This window comes from Monodelphis domestica, chromosome 1, assembly GCF_027887165.1.
Source record: "Monodelphis domestica isolate mMonDom1 chromosome 1, mMonDom1.pri, whole genome shotgun sequence".
Taxonomy (NCBI): domain Eukaryota; kingdom Metazoa; phylum Chordata; class Mammalia; order Didelphimorphia; family Didelphidae; genus Monodelphis; species Monodelphis domestica.
Window position 1 is genome coordinate 87,754,591 of NC_077227.1, and position 22,186 is coordinate 87,776,776.

A 22,186-nucleotide genomic window follows, 5' to 3' on the forward strand; every position below is an offset into this window, starting at 1 on the left:
CCCTAACAGCTATTGTGGTCTAGAGTGAGGATGTGACAAGACCATAGATCAGTCTAAAACAAAAGAAACTGTTAAAAAGTATATATCAATAAGACAAGTATTATGTAGGCATTATGTAAACCCATTAGGATCCCATTAGATCCTAACCCATTTATCACTTAATAGATTGTCTTGATGTATTTCTTGAGTCTTAGAGAGGTCAAGAGTCTTGTCCATGTTCACATAATGAGTAAAAAGGCAGAATTTGAACTCAGACTATCTTTCTTCCAAGTTTAACATGGTGTCTACTATGTCATGTGGGCTCTGTGAAAGTATACAAGGAGGCATAAACAAGGAACTTTGAGTGTTCTAAGGCTGGTTATAGTATCCTTACCCTATAGAGAAGTAGAGGGGGAATAAGAAAGAGAGTGGTGGGAATGGGAGGAATATAAGGGAGGAAGAAGTTAGGGGAGGTGATAAAAAGAAAGTTCTAAGTCTAGAGGGAACACTTCTGGGGATCAAAACAGCTGATGGCTCTGCCCTTCTTTGATTCTTGTTGTTTTGGCTCTCTGAGACATACAGTACAGATTTTCTTATGGGTTCAAGTCCACTGGAGTTAGAGGTTCTCTCTTTTATACTGGGGATCCTGGTCCAGAACAATAAGATCTGGTCCTCTGATAGGTAGGGAAATCTTTGACGTCTAAGTAAAATGAAAAGGGGAGAAATAAAATGTTTATCAGCAGGACCATGACCCTGGACAATCCAGTTACTTTTTCTGGAGTTTGCTTTCTTTATCCTATTGTTTTTTATCTCTTCAAATGAGCCATAGAATTGCTGATCATTTTAGGAATAACATTGTAGAGAAAAGGAAGCCAGACATTTTAACAGAGATGAGCTGATTGGTAACAGGGTGACAAGGACCTTTGTACCCATGCTGGCATACATCAATCTGGGTGTACTTTTAGAACTGAGAAAGGTGTTGAGTTCAGGTATCCATTGATGTATCCCTGCCCAATTTGTTGGTAGCCAGGCTCCAGCAAATAATTTAGCTTCAAACGCCAGCGTTATTTTCCTGTAGTTGAATTGTCATCCAGGAGTTTCAATGGTTATAATCTTAAAATTCTCTTGTCTAAAATAACTAAAGGCTGTTAAGTACTCATTAACAGGCTACTTTAATGTGAGAAGAGCTGCTGCCATGGTCTTTGTTGACCTAGGAAATTCTGTGACAAATTAGAACATCTGGCATCATATTTCAAGCATGTATTTGATTCTATTTGGATCCTGTAGGAGATGAGGGAGAAATACTAGGAAAACTAAAACAATAGATAGGTTGTGGCCAAAGTGCTATTGAAGACATATAAGATAACAGGAGTTAACATCACCTAGTGAATAGAAGGACTCTAGATGAAGAGTGGGGAATATTTATTTATTCATCCCCTCATATGTGTCATTTGATCTCCCCAACAACCTTGCAAGTTATCTGCTATTATTATCATTTTACAGTTGAAGAAACTGGAGCCAATAGAGATCAAGTGACTTGCTCAGGGTCACCCAGCTGGTAAGTGTCTGTGGCCAGTTTTTTCACACAAATCTTTCTGACTCCAGGTCTGGCATTCCATTCATTACACTTTTTCTGACACATAATAGCTGTATAACTTTGCATAAGTTGATTAGTTTCTCACTAATGTGGGCAATTCTCTAAGATTCTTTATCAAAGAAAGTATACGCATTTGTGTTATTGGAGAGAATTTACCTAGCTGGGAGTTCCCTATACTGATGAAATTACAAGTATAGTCTCTATCTTATCTCTAATGAAATTAGATTCATACATTTTGACAGCTGAAAAGACTTCAGGGACCTTCTGTCAATCACTTTTTAGCTTTTTTTTAATAAATGATGAAATTGAGACTCACATTAAGTATCTTCCCTTGATGAATCTACATAAGAGTTGTATATTTGTGCACTTGAAAAAGTTAGGGAAACTTTGTTATCTTTTTTTTTAACCTTCACTTTCTATCTTAGAATCAATACTGTTTATTGATTCTAAGGCAGAAGAGTGATAAAAGAGGATGACCTCTTCCATTCAAGAATGGGTTTAGATATTTCATCTCTTTATACACCTTGAAAAAATTCAGGCCCACAGTAACATTTCTTTAAAAAAAAACCCTTACTTTCCATCTTAGAATCAATAATGTGTATTGATTTCAAGGCAGAAGGGTGATCAAGGCTAGTAATAGGGGTTAAGTGACTTGCCCAGAGTAACACAGCCAGGAAGTGTTTGAGACTAGGTTTGAACCTGAGACCTCCTATTTCTAGACCTGGCTTTCAATGCATTGAGCCATCTAGGTGCATCTTCATTACATGCATGAAACATTTTTGAAGCTTCATAAAAAAATCTACTCTTTCAGTTCTAAGCTAAGATTCTTTCCTTAAAGAAGCTTAATTTTTCTAGACAATTCTTGAATAAAAAGATTATTTAAAGTATATTGGATTTGGAATCAGAGGGCTTGGATTTGATTCATAGATCCACTATTTATTTACTGCCCATTTGAGCTAGGACAAGTGGCTTCACCTCTGTAGGCTTCAGCTACATCTTCAGTATTATGGGAAGGCTGTTCTAGATGACCTCTGAGGTCTCTTTCAGCTGTATATTCACAATCCTATAATTGTAAAAACAACTTTTTTTTTGCTCTTTCCACTGTTTTGTGACCAGAATACAGGCTATGCTGAGTTCATGGAGGGGCCAAATGGTTTTTGACTGGTACAAATTAAACTTCCCCATAAAGCATCCGAGCTTGCTAATGATTTCAATGCCATCACATGGAACCAATTATTGCAAGCCTGAGCCTGAATCCAACAGAACCCTGTGCTTATGTTAGCAACATGACAGTCCCCCAAGCTGACACCTTTGCGTTGGGCCGCAGAAGCTCTTGAAGTTCAGAGGCCGTGATCATAAGATGCTTCTTGACACACAGTGGAAGTGGCAATAAATGGCTTCCAGTTGTACTTTTACAAGCTCAGCTGAACTGAAGTCTGAATTGTGCTGGCTAAGCCCCATGCAACCATTTCCAGGGGGCTGTAATTCAAGTGAAGTAGAAAGTTTATAGAAAGCTTGCCTTTAGCATTGACACCCAGACCAAAAAAGAGGTTGGATTCCATAAGATTATTGTGGTTGCTTAGGAGTACTTGTGAATTGTGTATTTGTGGCTGTTAGAGGTGAGGGGGAATATTTCAGATTGCTTTGTCCCAAGGCCATTATTTTTCAGACAAAAACTCTGAGGCCACTTAAACAGCAGGTGAAGGAAGCATCAGAAGTCAAATGCAGGTCTTCTGACTCATGGTCTATTGTTCTTTCTCTTCCATGATATTGCCCCTCTCTTAGTATTTATCTTTGTTGGTAAAACCTAGTGCAATGAAGTAATTCAATTAGTCTCCCCTCCCAGTGATTTAGTGGAAGACCTGGAATTTGAACCCAGCTCTCTCAACCCAAAGTCCAAGGTTATTTAGGTTCTTCCATTCTATCTTGTTGCCAATGCCTTGTCATTTGGTGCTGGCTTTTTTATACTATTGGGAACCTTGTTGGCCAAGAGGCAGGCCAGTAGAATCTAAACAGAACACTGTGTCTAGATGCCCAAGACCTAAGTTCAAATCCCAGCTCTCTTCTTTGCCACTTGAGTTATATTTAGCTGGAATTTAACCTCTCTAGTCCTCAGTTTCTTTATCTGTAAAATGAGTACTAAATTGTGTCCAAAAGGGTGGAGTCAAGATGGCTGCTTAGAAGCAGTAAAAGTCCAGACTTCTGTGAAAACCCTTCTACATCAATCAAAAACAAAGTGCTTTCAGGGGACAGAAAACCATATCTAATCACAGGATAGAGCCAGGTGACCCTCCTGCTTGATTCTACTTAAAAGGTACACCGAGGAGGATGGATTCTCAGGTTTAAGGAAAAGGAAGAAGGAAGGTCCTAGGACCCCTCCCCCACCTCCTGTGCTGAGTCTCCAGTGGTCTCTGGAATTGTGGGGCCAGGGCTCCAGCCTGGAGGGAATGCCTTGCTGCCACAGCAGTGCCAGGTTCAAGGTTCTAACCACAGCTAGCAGGGAGGCAACTGGAGAAGAGGTGCAGAGGGGAGGGCAGCCTAGTCTCAGGCACTACTCTTCATCTTGGGCCTCTGCTTCTTGACGTTTTGGCCTTAAGGCACATCCAGCTCCTGAGATCAGCTCTGCCTCTGCTTAATCTAGTCTATCTATAGGGAAGAGAAGAAGCCTTCAAAGGGCAGGGAACTCAATCTCCAATACCCTTCCCCCACTGACTGTGCTGATGGCCACTGTAAAAATCCTGATGACAGGAGGGTGGGAAGCCCAGCTCCCTTCAGCCTCCACACCTTCACCTTTACTTTCAACTTCTGCTGCCAACTGGGGAAGATCTGACCTCAGAGATCATCAATATTCCATCAGCCTAATCTAGTCAATCAGCAGAGCAGAGAAGAAACCCCTTCAGAACAGAATACCTCAAACCCACAGATCCAGCAAATAATCAGAGGAGTAAGATTACAGCCAAAAAAGGGGGTTGGGGGGAGAAGGAAAATAATATGAGTAAACAAAAGAAAAAGAGAAATATAATCAAGAGTTTCTATCCAGATAAGGAACAAAGAGCAAAGGGAACAGAGAAGGGCCAAGGAACACCAAGCAAAAACACAGAAACTTCAGCAAATTGGACTCAGGTTTTGGAGGAACTCAAAACACAATTCAAAAAACAATTAAGAAAGGCTGAAGACAATTGGAAAAAGAACTTGAAGAAGCAAAATAAGTCATCTGGGAACTTATAAGAACATCTGGGATGATCTACAAAGAAAAATAGACCAGAAGGTGAAGGATGACCAAAAAAGCAAGGGATTAAATTCAGTCTTTGAAAATTAGAATCGAAAAACTAGAAACAAATAACTTCACAAGTCAGAAAGAGTCTATAAAACAAAATCAAAAGAATTAAAAAATGGAGATAATATGAAATACCTAATTGATCAAATCACAGACCTGGAAAATAGATCCGGGAAAGAGACAGTTTAAGAATTATTGGACTACAACATCATCTACATTATCATCAACATCATCATCGACATCAACATCATCAACATCAACATATTCATCATCAACAACATCATTAACATCATCTTCAACAACAATATCAACATCATTAAAACAACATCATCATCAACATCAAATCATCATAAACAACAACAACAACAACATCAACATCAACATCTCACTATCCATCTTTTCCTGGTCCAGGAAAAATTTTTCCTTGGTGGCCTAATCTATGCAGAGTACTAAATGAGAGTCAAAAGACCTAGACTCTAGGCTTGAGTGCCACTATGTGTCCTTTGGGGGTAAAAATAAAGCCTTCTTTTTCCTGGACTCAGTTTCCTCATTTATGTTTGAGTGAAGCTTACCTGGTTACCTGGAATAATCAGTAAATTAATCGATTAAATCAAAGAATAAACCAGGTATAAAAAAATTGTGTCAAAGTTTCCTTCCAGATCTAAATCATAAATGCCCTCTTCATTGTTTTCTTTCTTCTTAATGATAATATTTATCGGGCATTGTTAAATAGTGACCTATTCTACACATGTACATTTGCTATAGAGAAAGGAAGGGAGGAAGCAAAAATGTACTAAGCAGGAGCAGCAGGTGGCTCAGTGAATTGAGAGCCAGGCCTAGAGATGGGAGGTCCTAGGTTAAAATCTGGCCTCAGAAACTTTCCAGCTGTGCTGGGCAAGTCACTTAACACTCATTCCTTAGCCCTTACCACTCTTCTGCCTTAGAACCAATACACAGTATTTATTCTAAGACAGAAGGTAAGGGCTTAAAGATTTTTTTATTGCGCATCTACTATGTACTAGATATTGTGAAAAGCATTTTAAAATATTATCATACTTGATTCTAATAATTTTGGAGCTATTATCCATGTCCCAAGAAATAGGTAAGAGTTGGCTATTCTTACCAGAGGTACTTGGTCATGTAAATTGATCTTCAAAAAATATAAATAAAAAAAAAGAAAAACAGTAATGTTAACTACCTTTGGCCTGGGAATACTTTGCATTGGCCTAAATACTTTACAGATAACTCATTTTCTCTCCACAATAACCTTGTTATTTGATGCTATTATTAGTTTCATTTTACAATTAAGGCAGACAAAGATCAAATGACTTGCCTGTCACACAGCCAATAAGTATCTGAGGATGGATTTGAACTCAGGACTTCTGGTCTGCAGAACTACACTCTTATCTACTACACCAGCTAGCTAATCAAAATTTCCCCCATCTAGGACCAAAAGTTTTTAAAATAGTATTAAGTTTTGTTCAAAATCTTTTATCCAAATGTATTACAATTTTCCTTTCCTCTTTAAACAGAGAATACTGAATTTACACAAATATATATCTACATATATAAGAATTTACTTGGAATTATCACTATGAAAAATATTATTTTATTACATAATAATGCAATTCTTTTTTTTCTTCTGCAAATGTCAGGCTATCAATTTTCATTTCTTCTTTCATAATTGTACCTCCACTTATCCCTTCTCATTTGTTTTTTCTCTTCTTCTGGGGATTAGAAGATAGAATATTAAGTTTTAGAAATAATATGTTTGAGGAAGAATTAGTAAAGCTCTGAGTGAGGGGCTATGGGAGAGAAAAAAGATTTGGGCTCAATGACTACAATTTTCATATAACTAAGAAGACTTTTTACTTATTTCTCTATTTTAGAATGTGTTGTGGAGTTGGGATTATTATAAATCTCACCTCTGATTAACTATAGCATTATTTTACTATCATAATTACCTAAAATGAATCATAATATTAAGATGAGACTGGAATAGACTGCTTTCCCAAAGGAAAAATAAAACACTTTGTCGGCAATCTACCTTGAGGAAATAAAGACATCAAGAGAACTGAAAAGTTTAATGGCAAAGAAATTTTCCAATGAATATTAAAACTGACTTCAAAATATAGGTCACAAAAGGAAATTTCAAGTTTACTCAGTCAAAGAAAAGAATTTAATAATTTGAAATATTCAATTTACAAATGGCAAAAATGCAGAGGTGCTGAATGTGCTCTCAGCATTGCTGTTGATGGACTGAAGATTCATCTTTTCCTTTCTTTCCCAGAAGGCTTTAATAAAGTAGGGGGGAAAGGGAGGTAGATAATAGATCTCTTGTTCTCCATGACAACTGATGTATTTCTACTAAAAACAACATCCAGCCTAACATTAAATATATCTATGTGTTTGTATGTGTATATGCATGCACATAAGTACTTGCATACACATTGATGTATATACATCAATGTCTATATCTACAACTATATACCTCTTCCCTCCTTGATCAGTGTCTTCTGTAGGAGAGGCTTGTATAACAGTGAAATGATGAGCCATGCTATGCAGTATTAGCCAAGGCAGAGAGATCATATTAGAGACTTCTGCAAAAAAGGTGATGCACTGCAGAAGTAAATGGACTTCAGTTATCTATTCCAGGAAAACCCCTTGGACAGAATTAAAATGATGAAAGATATGACATTGGAAGATGAGCCCCTCTGATGGGAAGGTGCCCAACATGGTACTGGAGAAGAATAGAGGGCAACTACAAGTGGCTCCAGTACTAAAGGAGCAGTTGCACCAAAGCTCACAGGAAGCTCAGCTGCACGTGTATATAGTGACCAAAGGAAAGTCCAAAAGTTGTAAAGATCAGTATTTCATATGAATCAGGAATATAAGACATATGAACCAACTTAAGCTGGATGTGGTCAAATAGGAGACAGAAACATTTAACACTGACATCTTGTGTGTGTCAGTGAACATACATGGATAGAAAGGGGTGAATTTAACTCAGGTGATCATTGCATATAATGGTGAAGGCAAAGAAATGAAGCAGCCATCATAATCAATAAAAACATGAGAAAACCAGTTCTGGGTTCTCAAAAATGACAGAATGATATCTGTTTGATTCCAAGGCAAACCATTTAACAGCACAGTAATATGTCTGTGCCCTAAGCACTGTTGCCAAAGAAGCCAAAGTTGATCAGTTCTATAAAGACCTACAATATCTCCTAGAAATAACACCAAAAAAGATGTCACATTCATCATGTAGGATTTGAATGTTAAAGTAGGAAATTAAAAAAATAATAATTGGAATAGTAAGCAAGTTTTGCCATGGAATACAAAATAAAACAGGGCAGAGATTAATAGAGTTTTGTCAACATAACTTTCTGGCCATAGCAAACACTTTTTTTTTAGCAACCCAAAATGTGACTCTACACATGGACCTCACCAGATGGTAAATTGCAGTCAAAGGTGGAGAAGTTTTATATAGTGAGTTAAAATAAGACCTGGAACTGACTGTGGGTCAAATCATAAGCTTCTTATTGAAAAATTCAGACTTCAATTGAAGAAAGTAGGGAAAACCATCAGACTGTATAGGCATGACTTAAATATCCTTTATGAATATGAAGTATAAATGCTGAATAGATTTAAGGGATTAAATCTGGTAGATAGAGTGCCTGAACAACTTTAGACAGAAGTTCATAATAATGTATAGGAAGAAGCAACCAGAAAATATTCCAAAGAAAAAGAGCAAGAAAGCAAAATGACTGTCACAGGAGCCTTTATAAATTGCTAAGAAAAGAAGGAAAGCAAAAGGTAAATGAGAAAGGGTAAGATAGTCTCAACTGAGTGAAGGATTCCTGAGAATAGTTAGCAGAGAAAACAAGGTTCTCTTAAATAAGCAATTCAAAAGAAATAGATGAAAACAAGAGAATAGCAAAGACAAAAGCTCTCTTCAAGAAAATTAGAGATATCAAGGAAACATTTCAGGCAAAAATGGGCATGATAAAAGGGATTTAATCAAAGTAGAAGAGATCAAGAAGAGGTGGCAAGAATATACTGAAGAGCTATACCAGAAAAATCTTAACACCAATAACCACACTGATCTGGATCCATATATCCTGAAAAAGGTAGTCAAATTGGCTTTAGGGAGCATTGCTAACAGTAAGACTGGTAGAGTTGATGGAGTCTAACTGAGCAATGTAAAATTCTAAAAGATGGTGCTGTCAAAGTGCTGCATTTAATATGCCAGCAAATTTGGAAAACTCATCAGTGGCAACTAGTTTGGAAAAGATCAGTTTGCATCCCAATCCTAAAGAAGGGCAATGCCAAAGAATGTTCAAATTACCAAACACCTGGGGATGGAGCCAAGATGAGGGAGAAGGTACACAGACTCTTCTGATCTCTACCAAATTACCCTCCAAACAACTTTGACATAATGCCTCAAAATGAATCCTAGCATAGCAGAACCCATAAAAAGATAGGGTAAAACCTTTTTTTAGACCAAAACAACTTAGAAGGTCAGCATTAAAGATCTTTTACACTGAGTTTGAAGTGGAATGCAGTCTACCAAGACAAATCTCACCTCAGCAAACCAGCATAGACTTTGGTGGGGGCTGAATCAACAGGAATGGCTTCTGGAGCTCTTTGCCACAAATGGTAAAGGTGGGGAGGTCAGATAAGTGCTCAGAAGGAGATTGCAGGGGTCCCTTTGGTGGTCATGGTGCAAGACTCCATAGCATTGCCTATATACAGATCCAGGTTGCATTCCTGGGTTGCTGGTCCAGGGCAAAGATGAGCACTAGCAGACACCACAGCTTGTTGCCCCAACAAGGAACTCTGGTTATGGTTTCAAGGTAGAAAAGAGTGCTTATGCTTACTCACAGACCAGAGCACAGGCTTGGAGAATATTAATCACCTCTCCTTATCTTACCACCTTGGAAGAACTGAAAACTTATAGATCCCTGAAGCTAGCTCTGGGGATAGTTGCACAAAGATCCTGAATCTTGGATGAGTGTTCCCTTCACCACAGGAATAAATCTCACTTGTAACTGTTTTTTAAGTTAAAGGGGAAAAAAGGCTGGAAAATGAGCAAAAAAAAAATAAACTCAACATAGAAAGTTTTTGATGACAGAGAAGACTAAAACAGGAAATCAGAAAAAGACAACAATCAGTACTATTATATCCAAAGCCTCTTAGAAACTTATAAATTAATCTAAAGCCCAAAAATAATTATTGGAGGACCTCAAAAAGGATTTTAAAAATCAAATAAGTGGTATAACAAAAATTGGGAAAAGAAATAAGAGTGATGCAAGAAAATTATGAAAATTGCACCCCTTTCACATGCCAATAAGATTCAGGATTCTGAAAGCTAAACTTCAGTCATATTTGAACCTAGAACTTTCTGAAGAAGAGACTGGTTTTCAAAGAGGCAGAGGAACTAGAGGCCAAATTGCTAACATTCATTGTTTTGTGAAGTGAGCAAAGGTGTTCCAGAGAAACATGATCTTCTCCCTCCATTGACTATCTTAAAGTCTTTGACTATGTGTATCACAACAAAATGTCGCAAGTCTGAAAATAGATGGGAAGTATCAGATTATTTTACTTTTATCCTGAGGAACTTGTCTACAGGACAAGAAGCCACAGTTAGAATTGATCGTTGAACAGCTGATTGGTCTTAAATTAGACAAGGAGTATATTTTTTTTTAATTTAACTTATGTTCAGAGAATATCATGTGAAAAGACAGGTTGAATTAAATTTAAAAATCAGAATAAAAGTTACTAGGGGAAAATATCAACAATCTTAAATATCATTCTGATGGCATATAGGAATTAAGATGACAGTGGGAATGGAGTATGTAAAATCTGGCTTAAAGCTTAACACACAAAAAAATACTTTTAAGGTCTTGGCAATTAATCCCATTACATACTGGCAAATAGAGGGAGAAGAAATGGAAACAGTGTCAAATTTTGTAGTCTTGAGTTCAAAATCACTGTAGATAGTGACTGAAATTGGGATATTATAAAATGCTTGATCTTTGGAAGGAAATTTATGGAAAATCTGGATAGCATGCTAAAAATCAGAGACATTACCTTACTGACAAAGGTCTGTGTACTCAAATCTTTGGTTTTTCCAGAAGCAATGTATGACTGTGAAAGTTAGATTTTAAGGAGAACTGAGGTTCACAGAATTGAAACTTAAAAATTGTGATGCTGGAGAAGGCTTTTAGAAACCTTTGGAGAGTAAGATCAAATCAATCAATACTTAAAGACATCAATTCAAACTATTCACTGGAAGGTCAAATACTAAATCTGAAGCTTAAATGTTTTGCAAATATAATGAGGAGACAGGACTCATTGGAAAAACCTTAATATCAGGTAAGACTGAAGATAATAAAGAAGGGTTCAGCAGAGGGTGAGCTGTATAATGACATGGAAACAATGAACATGAGCTTCGTCACACTTTAGTGTATAGTGGCGGATATACAGTCCTGGTGTGTTATGGTCCAGAGATTTGCAGAGTCAACTACTGAACACTAAAAATGTACATATCGCAGTAGGTAGCAGCCTGAGATTGTGAAATGAAGATGACTTCAAACTTGTTTCTCTGCAAGGCTGTAGTACACATTTTTGTTCATTCCATTCATTTCAGGATGTTGTGTTTCTGTAACAATCTGGTCTTCCAAGAACTTTCCACACCAAGGTTTACTTATCTAATATTCTGGGAGCTGGAAGTTTTTGTTCCATTTCATATCTAGATATTCTGAAGCCCAGAAAAAATGAACTGATTTATTGACATAAGATATAAAATTTTTGGCATCAGAGCAAAAATAGGCAATGCTTTCTATATATGACATTGTCAACATTTGTGATAGCACAAGGAATTAGAGTTAATATTCCTACTCTACTGTTTTTATTCTTAGGTTTGTTCATTTTTTCTTCTATCCAATTTATATATGTTTACATTTAAGCTCATAGCTTTAATCTTTCCCTGGACTACACTTGGAGTTAGGTAGTCTTAAAATCAAATGCCATTTCAGGCTTTTACTAGACATATAATTATGTACAAGTCATAGGAACTCTCCTACCTTCAGTTTTTGTCTTTTAAATAGGGAATAATAATACTAACAATAATAATAATAATAATTGTGGAACTTGCTTCATGTTGAAGAATTTAAACGAGTTATTGTAAGTAAAACTCCCTATAAACCTATAGTCTTATACCAGTGGCAGTAATCATTCTTATTTCAATGTGGGTTTTTTTTTAATTTATATTTCTTAAAGATCAGTTTACATGTCCAAATTCTTTGATAAGAATAGCCACCCCTTACTTGTTTCTTAGTTTTTATTCCCTATATACCTAAAAAGACAAGCAACCTAGTAGGTAGAGTACTGGACTTTGAATCAAAGATATCTGTGTTCAAATCCTGCCTCAAGACACTTGTTGGCTATTTTACTTTTCTGGGCCTCAATTTCCCCATCTGAAAAATGGAGATAATAATAGAACTTAAGATATGAGTTTGCTGTGAGGATCATATGAGAAAATATAAAGTTTTACAAACATTAAAGTGGTATATATAAATTAGATAATATGCCCTATTCATAAATTGCTCTTCACAAAAGATGTTTCATTCCTTATTCTGCCCCACCTAGTTAAGGACATAATGCTATTTCAAACTAAATAGACTCATTCCCTGAGTCCCTCCTGTCTCTATTCCTGGGATACTTAAATATTTTCTCAAGTGGAAATTTTTTTTAATTGGCATTATTTTCCAATTTAAAGCACATATTGCAGAGAAAGGGTGAGAATAATTTGCATTTTTGACTATCACTCTTGTCTGAATGCTGAGATTAACTTGTGACTGAGGGGAATCCTCATAGCCCTGTAAGGAAATTTAAGGATCTCTGGTGAGTTCTGAGGTAAGTTTTGCTGTTTTGATGAGCACTGGGGCAGCTGTAGTATGGAAAAAGCCACAAAAGAGTGCTTTGCCTTCTTTGATATTGCTGCTTCCTCCTCCAACCATCCTGAAAGAAGGAGGGGGTTAGGGAAGTGGGAAATTGTCTTGAGTGCCCAGGACAGCTTGCCATTTGTCTTCCTTCCTTAAAATAGAAATGGCAGCCTTTATGAAAAGTTTCACCTTTCTCCAACACAGGGAGGCAGTCATAGGCAATAGCTATCATTTGAAGTTCTTGACCAATGACATTATTTCTCGAACCAATCATATATCTCTCAGGTGAAGCCTTTCCTTGTCTGACTGCTTCTAACTGATGTAGCTTATCAGCCTGCCTTCCCTTTATCCAAGTCTTCTTTGCAGATTCTTTTCTTCTTTCATTTCCAGTCTATTCAATATCATCATTTTTTTTCAAAAAAGTCACAACTGTCTACATTTTCCCAATGAAAAGTACTTTTTAAAGTCACACCTCAATCTCTAAATGTGTATATAATTTCCCAGTGTGAAAATTAGTGCTCTCTATACACTAAAATGTTTATTTGTTGAATATGGAACAGTCAGTTAACTAGCTCTTATTAAGCACATTCAATGTCCCAATTGGAAGCACCTGGGTACTAAGGCTGATAGAATATAGGGACTGGACGTAGTAAGATTTCTCTTCTCAAGTACAAATCTGGCCTCAAATATTTACTATCATGCTTTATAGACCTGTAACTTCTGACATTAATCTGTTTCTTTGGTGCCCTTGAAATGTGCTTGTTTGCACTCATATTTATCTACTTTTTAACAATTAAAAGATATTTTCTGACTCTATAAATATTTTATTGTCCCCCTTAGCAAGGCATTACTCCACCTTGTGAACAAAGGATCTGGTCCTCAGATCTAGACCATAGATATTTTTTTCCCTCCAAAACTGTTCAAATCTCATCTGAAAGCTATATTTTTCATATACAATTAAACAGTATATATTAAAGTTATTTTCTACCAGATATATAAGTATTCATCCATAAAAGGGGCAATATCTTACATCTTTTGATAATTAATATACATCTCTTCCTTTATACAAAAGCCACTTTTTCTGTTCTTTTCATCATTAACTTCTCCCTGTGAAAAGGACCACAAGAAGAGAGCATATTTTATATTTACATTAATCTTTTCTTATAACATATTAAACTTCCATTATATTCACATGCCATAGTTTGTTTAATCATTCCTTAAATGATGGACATCGATGCTGTTTTCCATTTTTTGCTACTAGAAGTCATGCTGCTATGAAGATTTTTGTCCTTGTAGGGCATTTCTTTCTGTTTTTAATCCCTTGAGATACATACCTAGTAGAGGAATCTCTGGGTCAAAAGTTTGAAAGTTTAATAACCTCTCTCCAATTCAATTTTTTAGAATGGCTAGACTAAGGCACAGTTCCACCACCAATATAGTAATGCTAATTTTCTTGCAACCTTTACAACACTGAATTATTCTGTTTTGTAAAATTCACTAGGTTTGAGGTAAAAACACACAAAAAATTGCATTTCTTTAATGAATGATTCATGGCACTCTTCATATGACTATTGACTATTTTGTGAAACATATATGATATATGTATATATACATGTGTATATGTATACTCTACATATAGGTGGATATATTTAGATGTCAAACTCTCTCTCTATATATTATTAATATTTTATGGAGTACCTCTATAGACTAACTTATTTCAAAATTAGTCTGACATAAAACTAATTGTATCCATTTTAAAGTACATCGTTCCTGCTCTCCTAGATTGTTATAAACTTTCTTGGTTCTCACATAAAGATTTATGAGATATTGCATATTGCTGTGTTGGTGAACCCATGGCACAGAGGCAGGAAGGGGCTGTTTCCCACCCCCTCTCCATTGAACCTGAGGACATTTCTCTCATCACTCACTCCCCTGCCCAATAGTCCAATGGGAGCACTTCCTCTTTCTCCTGTCTGTATTAAAGGGGCGGCTCACATGAAATGTGAGGGTTGCTGTTTGGGCACTTGGTCTCTAAAAGGTTCATCATCACTAGCACATTATAACTATCTATAGATTTCTTTTGCCTCTATTTGACCAGACTCCTTAAGGATAGTAATTATTTTTCTGTAATTCAGCAACAAACTAAAATATTTGTTGAATATGAAGTAGTTGGTTAATTAGCACTTAATAAGCACCTACAGTATACCAGATGGAGGCAGCTGAGTGGTAAAGCAGATAGTGTACAGGGCCTGGACTCAGGAAGACATCTCTTCACAATTACAAACCTTGACTCCAACATTTACTAGCTGGGTGACCCTGGGCAAGTCACTCAACCCTGTTTGCCTCAATTTCCGCATCTATAAGATGAGCTAGAAAAGGAAATGGCAAACCCCAAAAGGGATCACAAAGAGTTGGATGCTACTGGAAACAACTCAATGACAACCACACTGTGCCAAACATTTGAAATACAAAGAAACACACACACACACACACACACACACACACACACACACACACACAAATCCAGCTTTCAAGGAACTCAGATCAGGAGAGATGAAAGGAAAACAACTATGTACAAACAAGATTTATGAATTGAAAATAACCTCAGAAGTTAAAAGCAAAGGAGGACTGGGAAGGGTTTCTTATAGAAGGTAAGACTTTAGCTGAATCTTGCATGATACCTGGGGATCCAAGGGACCAAGATGAGGAAGGAGAGATTTCCAGGAATGTCAGACAACCAGCAAAAGTTCCTAGAGTAGGGTAGAGTAAGTGACATAGTGGGCTGAGAGCAAGTTCTAGAGATAGGAGGTCCTAGGTTCAAATATGGACTCAGACACTTCCTAGCTGCATGACCTCAACAAGTCACTTAACCCTTATGTTTTTTCTGCTTTAGAACCAATTTACAGTATTAATTCTAAGACAGAAGATATGGGTTTAAAAAAATTCATAGAGGAGAGAGATGGTATTATATAAATATTAGCTATTATTATGTGGTAGCTAAGGGGAAATGCTTTGTTCTGGAAAGTTATAAAAATGGTGAACGGAATCATGGAGTGATTCTTTAACATTCCTTTCCACAAATTGTAGTGTGGATTTGATTACCATTTCCAGAAAAATAAAGATGGAAAAAAGGGATGCAGCTCATGTGGTACATTCTTAATCTCATGGCAGAAAGGTAACTAAAGAGGAGTATGATGGGTGACTCTCACTTGCCAGTCAGATGTACTGGGCCCTGTGGTTGAATCTGACACTCTAGATGGAAGAACAAGGATGGAATGCTACAGTAGGTCAGTCTTGCATAATAGTCTGACAGCCAGGTCTCCTTACAAACCACTTAACTGTGTTAAGGAAAAAGTACACCTTGCCAACTATGCTCACTTGACAGTGCACCAAGGGCTTTATAACTTCATAAATAAACTTTACTTTTCTGAAAACATTCACCAGACAACTCTGTCTTAGTCCAGTGACTGAATACCCAGAACGTGAGCAAGGCTCACCAAACTCTCACCAGGAGGATCTAGAGGGCACAATGCCAAGGTGCAACAAGTATGGGATAAATCTGGTTTAGTTGTCCTGCCAAAATGCTGTTCCACTGATGCAGTCTAGAGCCTAGCATTGACACCCTGCAAGGTTCCAGAAAAGTTAACACCCAATTAGATTTTGTGGTACTAGTCTCCTTGGAAAGTACCAGTTGGCATTTCTCCATTTCTTATTGATAGGAGGCATGATGAATCTTTCTGCACAGAAGTATTCAGTGCCATGGACAATTATAGCCTTAGAAAACTCCTAAGAGATATTACTTCTGTTGCAAATTGCTGTGAGTGATGGTTCAAAGAAGGATCTGAGTTGAGAACTAATTCATTTACTCTTTGATGATGTTTGTGTATGTACAACATTCAATAGTGTTAGCTTATCATCACTCTCCTTCCTAGATATTAGGAAGATATGATAACATATGGTCATGAACTCTTGTGGATTTACAATTTAATTGAATATTTAGCAATGGAAAAAATGTATTAATGAACTACATTCATTTCATGGAGCATAACTTGTCATAATACATAGCTAAATGATTTTCAGGAAGAAAAATCTTATTTTTTGCATTTAGCATTTGATATATGATATTTTAATTATTCAAAGACATCATTCATTGCTGATGTACTAGGGGAACATTCTAAAAACATTTCCTCAGTCTAAAGAGCTAGAGTTTACTGAAGAGTGTTTTGAGAACAATATTTCTATGCCCCATGAAAAGAAAGGCATGAATCTAGTTTATCATGCTCAATAGAAAAGGGAATCCCAACTACTAAACCTTGTAGAAACTAGTCAATAGAATATTGATTATACTAATTTTATAGATAAAGTTTTCTTTCTTTTAAGGTATAATGCATTTTGAGAATAATTATTATTTTTAAGAAAGTGAAAATTTAATGTTTGGTAGTATTTTTGTTTTTTGTTTCTTCCAGAACATATTATGAAATGGGCAACCAGGTAAAGGAGTATAAATAGTATTGGGACTAGAGTCAGGAAGACTCATATTTGGGACTTCCAGGTAAACATGGAGGTAGTATAGACCCAGGACTCCTCCTCTCCTTACCACCTACCAATAAAAACTACCTAAATAATAATAATGAGCTGGAGATGGAAATTGTAAGCCATTCTAATACCTCTATAAAGAAAAATTTCAACTGGGATCATGTAAAACAAAACATAAATAGAAAAAGAGTCTGAACAATAAGTGTAACAAATATTATGTAGTTCTAATATTTATTTATTTATTTTTGCTTTTATTTTTTGGTATTGTTTTTTTCCATTTGAATAAGTTTATTTAGTCATTTTATAACATTATTCCTTGGTTACAATAATCACACTATTTCCCTCCCTCCACTCCACTCACTCTTCCCCCAGCCAACATGCAATTTCATTGGGTATTACTTGTGTCCCTGATGAACCTATTTCCATGTTGGTGTTTACACTAGGATATTAATTTAGAGTCTACATCCCCAACCATATCACTTCGACCCATGTATTCAAGCACTTGTTTTTCTTTGGTGTTTTTTCTCCTACGATGTTTCCTGTTGTTTACCCCAAATCTATTCCACTGATCCTCTTTTATGTCTCTTAGCCAGTACCAAATTGTTTTGATAACCACTGCTTTATAGTATAGTTTGAGATCTGGGACTGCAAGACCTCCTTCCTTTGCATTTTTTTTCATGATTTCCCTGAATATCCTTCATCTTTTGTTCTTCCAAATGAACTTTGTTATGGTTTTTTTTTTTTTTCTAATTCAGTAAAAAAGTTTTTTGGTAGTTCAATGGGTATGACACTAAATAAGTAGATTGATTTGGGTAGGATTGTCATTTTTATTATGTTAGCTCATCCCACCCATGAGCAATCTGTTTTTCCAATTGTTTAGATCTAGTTTTAATTGTGTGCAGTGTGTTTTGTAGTTGTGTTCATATAGTTCCTGTGTTTGTCTTGACAGATAGATTCCTAAGTATTTTATTTTGTCTAGGGTGATTTTAAATGGAATTTCTCTTTCTAATTCTTGCTGCTGAACTGGGTTGGAGATATATAGAAATGCTGATGACTTATTTGTGTTTATTTTGTATCCTTCAACTTTGCTAAAATAGTTGATTGTTTCGACTAGCTTTTTGGTTGATTCTCTAGGATTCTTTAAGTAAACCATCATATCATCCGCAAAGAGTGATAGCTTGGTTTCCTCTTTGCCAGTTCTAATACCTTCAATTTCTTTTTCTTCTCTAATTGCTACTGCTAGTGTTTCTAGTACAATGTTAAATAATAGAGGTGACAATGGGCATCCTTGTTTCACTCCTGATCTTATTGGGAAGGCTTCTAGTTTACCCCATTGCAGATGATATTTGCTGATGGTTTTAGATACATACTGTTTATTATTTTTAGGAAAGCCCTTCTATTCCTATACTTTCTAGTGTTTTCAATAGGAATAGGTATTGTATTTTATCAAAGGCTTTTTCTGCATCTATTGAGATAATCATGTGATTTTTGTTGGTTTGCTTGTTAATGTGGTCAATTACGTGGATGGTTTTCCTAATATTGAACCATCCTTACATTCCTGGTATGAATCCTACCAGGTTATAGTGAATAACCCTTCTGATCACTTGCTGGAGTCTTTTTACTTGTATCCTGGCTTGGGTAATTTATTTCTTCCTCTGTTAATATAGGCAATTTGTATTTTTGTAAGTTTTCATCCATATCACCTAGATTTCCATATTTTTTGTCGTATACTTTGGCATAGTAGTTTTTAATGATTGACTTAATTTCCTATTCATTTGAGGTGAGGTCTCCCTTTTCATCTTGGATACTGTCAATTTTGGTTTTTTCTTTCCTTTTTTTAATTAGACTGACTAGTACTTTGTCAATTTTATTTTATTTTTTTCATAGTACCAGCTTGTTGTTGTTCACTCTAAGTATACCTCTTTTTGCTGCCCAGGTAATAACAGTTTTTAAGAGTTACCAATGACCTCTTTTCTTATAGGGATACATATCATTTTAACTTATTGAGTTTCTTAATTTTTTTCTTTTTTCTCCTCTTTTTTAATTACCTTTTGATGATTCTCTTGAGTTCTGTGCTTGGACATTAGTTTTTTTGTTCAGGTCTGGTCTTTTTTTTTGCTAATTCTTGGAATTCTTCTATTTTGTTAAATGACCATACTTTCCCCTGTAAGAATATAGTCAGTTTTGCTGGGTAGTTGATTCTTGGTTATAGACCTAGTTCCCTTGCTTTCTGGAATATCATATTCCACACCTTTCGGTCCTTCAGTGTGGATGCAGCCAGATCCTGCATTATTCTCACCGTGGTTCCATGGTATCTGAATGACTTCTTATTGGAAGCTGGTAATATATATTTTTTTTTGATCTGATAGTTCTTGAATTTGGCTATAAGATTCCTGGGTGTTGTCCTTTGGTGATTAAGTACAGGAGGTGATCTGTGGATTCTTTCAATCTCCACTTTTCCCTCCTGTTCTAGAATATCGGGGCAGTTTTCTTGAATAATTTCCTGTAGTATTGTGTCCAGGATTTTTCTTTTGTCATGGTCTTCTGGTAGACCAATGATTCTCAAATTGTCTCTCCTCGAAGGATTTTCTAAATCCTCTGTTTTGTGAATGAGATGCTTCATATTTCTCTCAATTTTTTCATTCTTTTGGGTTTTTTTATAGTGTCTTGCTGCCTTGTGAGGTCACTTAATTCTAGTTGTTTATTCTGGTTCTTAAAAACTGGATTTCTTCCCCGGCTTTTTGGTCGTCCTTTTCCTTTTGGTCGGATTTTCTATGGTGGTCATCTTTCATCCTCTTTACCTCATCTTTCATCTCCTTTGCCTCATTTTCCAGCTAATTAATTTTGCTTTTAAAACACTGTTTCCAGATGACTTATCTTGTTGTTAAAGTTGTCTTCAGCCTCCCTTTATTGTGTTTTGATTGCATTTTGAGTCATTTCAAATCCTGTATCCAATTTGCTGGGATTTCTGATTTATCGTTTGCTGATCCCTCCCCCTCTATTCCATTCACTGTATAGAAGCCCTCTATTGTAAGTTCTTTCTTCTTTTTCTGTTTTTTTTCTTATACCCACCCTTTCTTTGATCCCTGTATTTCTCTATGCTCTTGCTACTCTCATTTTTTGGTTTTGGGGGCTTCTGTCAGTCTCCCCTCTTGGAACTTTGACAGAAGATCTCTAGGTGCAGGCTCTGAGGGAGGGTTGTTGGAGGTTTGAGCTTCCCTGTCCTCTGGAGGCTTTTGATTGGATTAAAGTCCATCAGTCAATGAGGGAGCGGGGTGCAGCCTGGATTTCCCTGAGTTCTGAAGACTTGATGGGATTAAATTCAGCTTGCTTGGCTTGGGTGTTCTCTGAGGCCAAAACCTCCTGTAAGGCTGGAGCAAATATGGAGGATCTCCACAGCTCTGGCCAGGCTGCCAGCTCTATGCTCCCTCTCTAGCTCCTTCCCCGCCATCTGTATTCGACACTCTGCGGTTGTCACAGCCCTGCCCACAAGGTACACCCTCCAGACCAGCACCTTTGCCCACCCAGAAGTTCTCGCTGCCTCTGGAGTCTCAGTGCTCTAGGTGGACGGGGTCCTGGGACCTTCCTTCTGCCTTCCCCTTAAACCTGAGTGTTCTCAGATTCCAGCTTTGGGGGATGGTGTACCTTTTGAATTGAGTCCAGCAGGAGGGTTCCTTTGCTCTGTCTTGTTGTTAGGTTTGATTTTCAGTCCTGTAGGAGTATTCAGTTTGTGATCGGTAAGGAAGGGTATTCAGAGGTCTGAACTTCTGCTCCTTCTAGGCCACCACCTTGACTCTGACTCTCTAATATTTATTTAGAACATTTTGCTGAAATAGTTTTCTATATTTCTTTTCTTCACCCACAGGATCTCAGTGATCAAAGGATGTGCTTTCTTCAAAACTAGAGGCATGATTATAGAAAGAATTTTTAAATCATTTGGAATAAATATGAGCTTTTTTCTTTTCTTTAAACCCTTACCTTCTGCCTTAGAATCAATTTTGGTTCTAAGACAGGAGAGCAATAAAGGTTAGGCAATTGAGGTTAAGTGACTTGTGCAGGGTCACAGTCTACGGCCATACCACCCTGAAAGTGCCCGATATCGTCTAATCTCTGAAGCTAAGCAGGGTCGGGCCTGGTTAGTACTTGCATGGAAGATCTCCTGGGAATACCGGGTGCTGTAGGCTTTTTCAAACCCCCCCCCCTTTCTGGGATGTATGGGGTGCTCAGGGAGGGGTAGTATCTCTGGTAAGGAGGGCTTGTCGTGCCCTCTTAGGGCAGCTCTCCAGCCTCTGACCCCCACCTGACCCCCAGCTCTCACTTGTGGCTCCCAGTAGCTGCTAGCATGTGGTAATGGCCACACCCCGGACAAAGGCTTCGACAGGCCAGCCAAACCTTATGAGGGTAGCCATCGGGTCGTCGACCCCTGGTGAACCAGGGCTTTGCTCACCCAGCATGTGAAGACTGCTTCAGCTGAACAGACGGAAGAAACCAATAAGAAGGTTCAACAGCTGAGATGGCGACGCAGCAAAGCACTGTGGAGTGCTTAGGGCCTTTTCCACTTAAATCTCTTTCACGCACAAGTATCTTTGTACACACTCATCTATCCTAACCCCGTCCACCCTCTTCAAGACCTGCAGCGATGAGGGAGTGACGACGCAACAGGTGGACTGGCAGTTGTAGTCAGGATCCTGCACGTAGGCGGCCCATGGACCAGTGGTCGCTCAGCCCTGTGGGCAGCAGGGATGTTCGGCAGCATCCTGGGCGACTGAGCAGCCCTCTCTAGGACAGCACTGCTCACCCTAATCAAGGGAGGGGACTAGAAAAGGTGTCCCAAACATTGCCTGCCCT

The 22,186-nt window shown here is 37.3% G+C and overlaps 1 protein-coding gene and 1 pseudogene across 2 annotated transcripts in view; both read left to right on the forward strand.

Annotated features, from left to right (window-relative positions):
- CPXM2 (carboxypeptidase X, M14 family member 2) overlaps nucleotides 1-22,186 on the forward strand; it is a 294,314-nt gene that overhangs the window by 34,745 nt on the left and 237,383 nt on the right. The window lies entirely within an intron of this gene.
- On the forward strand, nucleotides 21,404-21,522 carry LOC130456778 (5S ribosomal RNA; annotated as a pseudogene).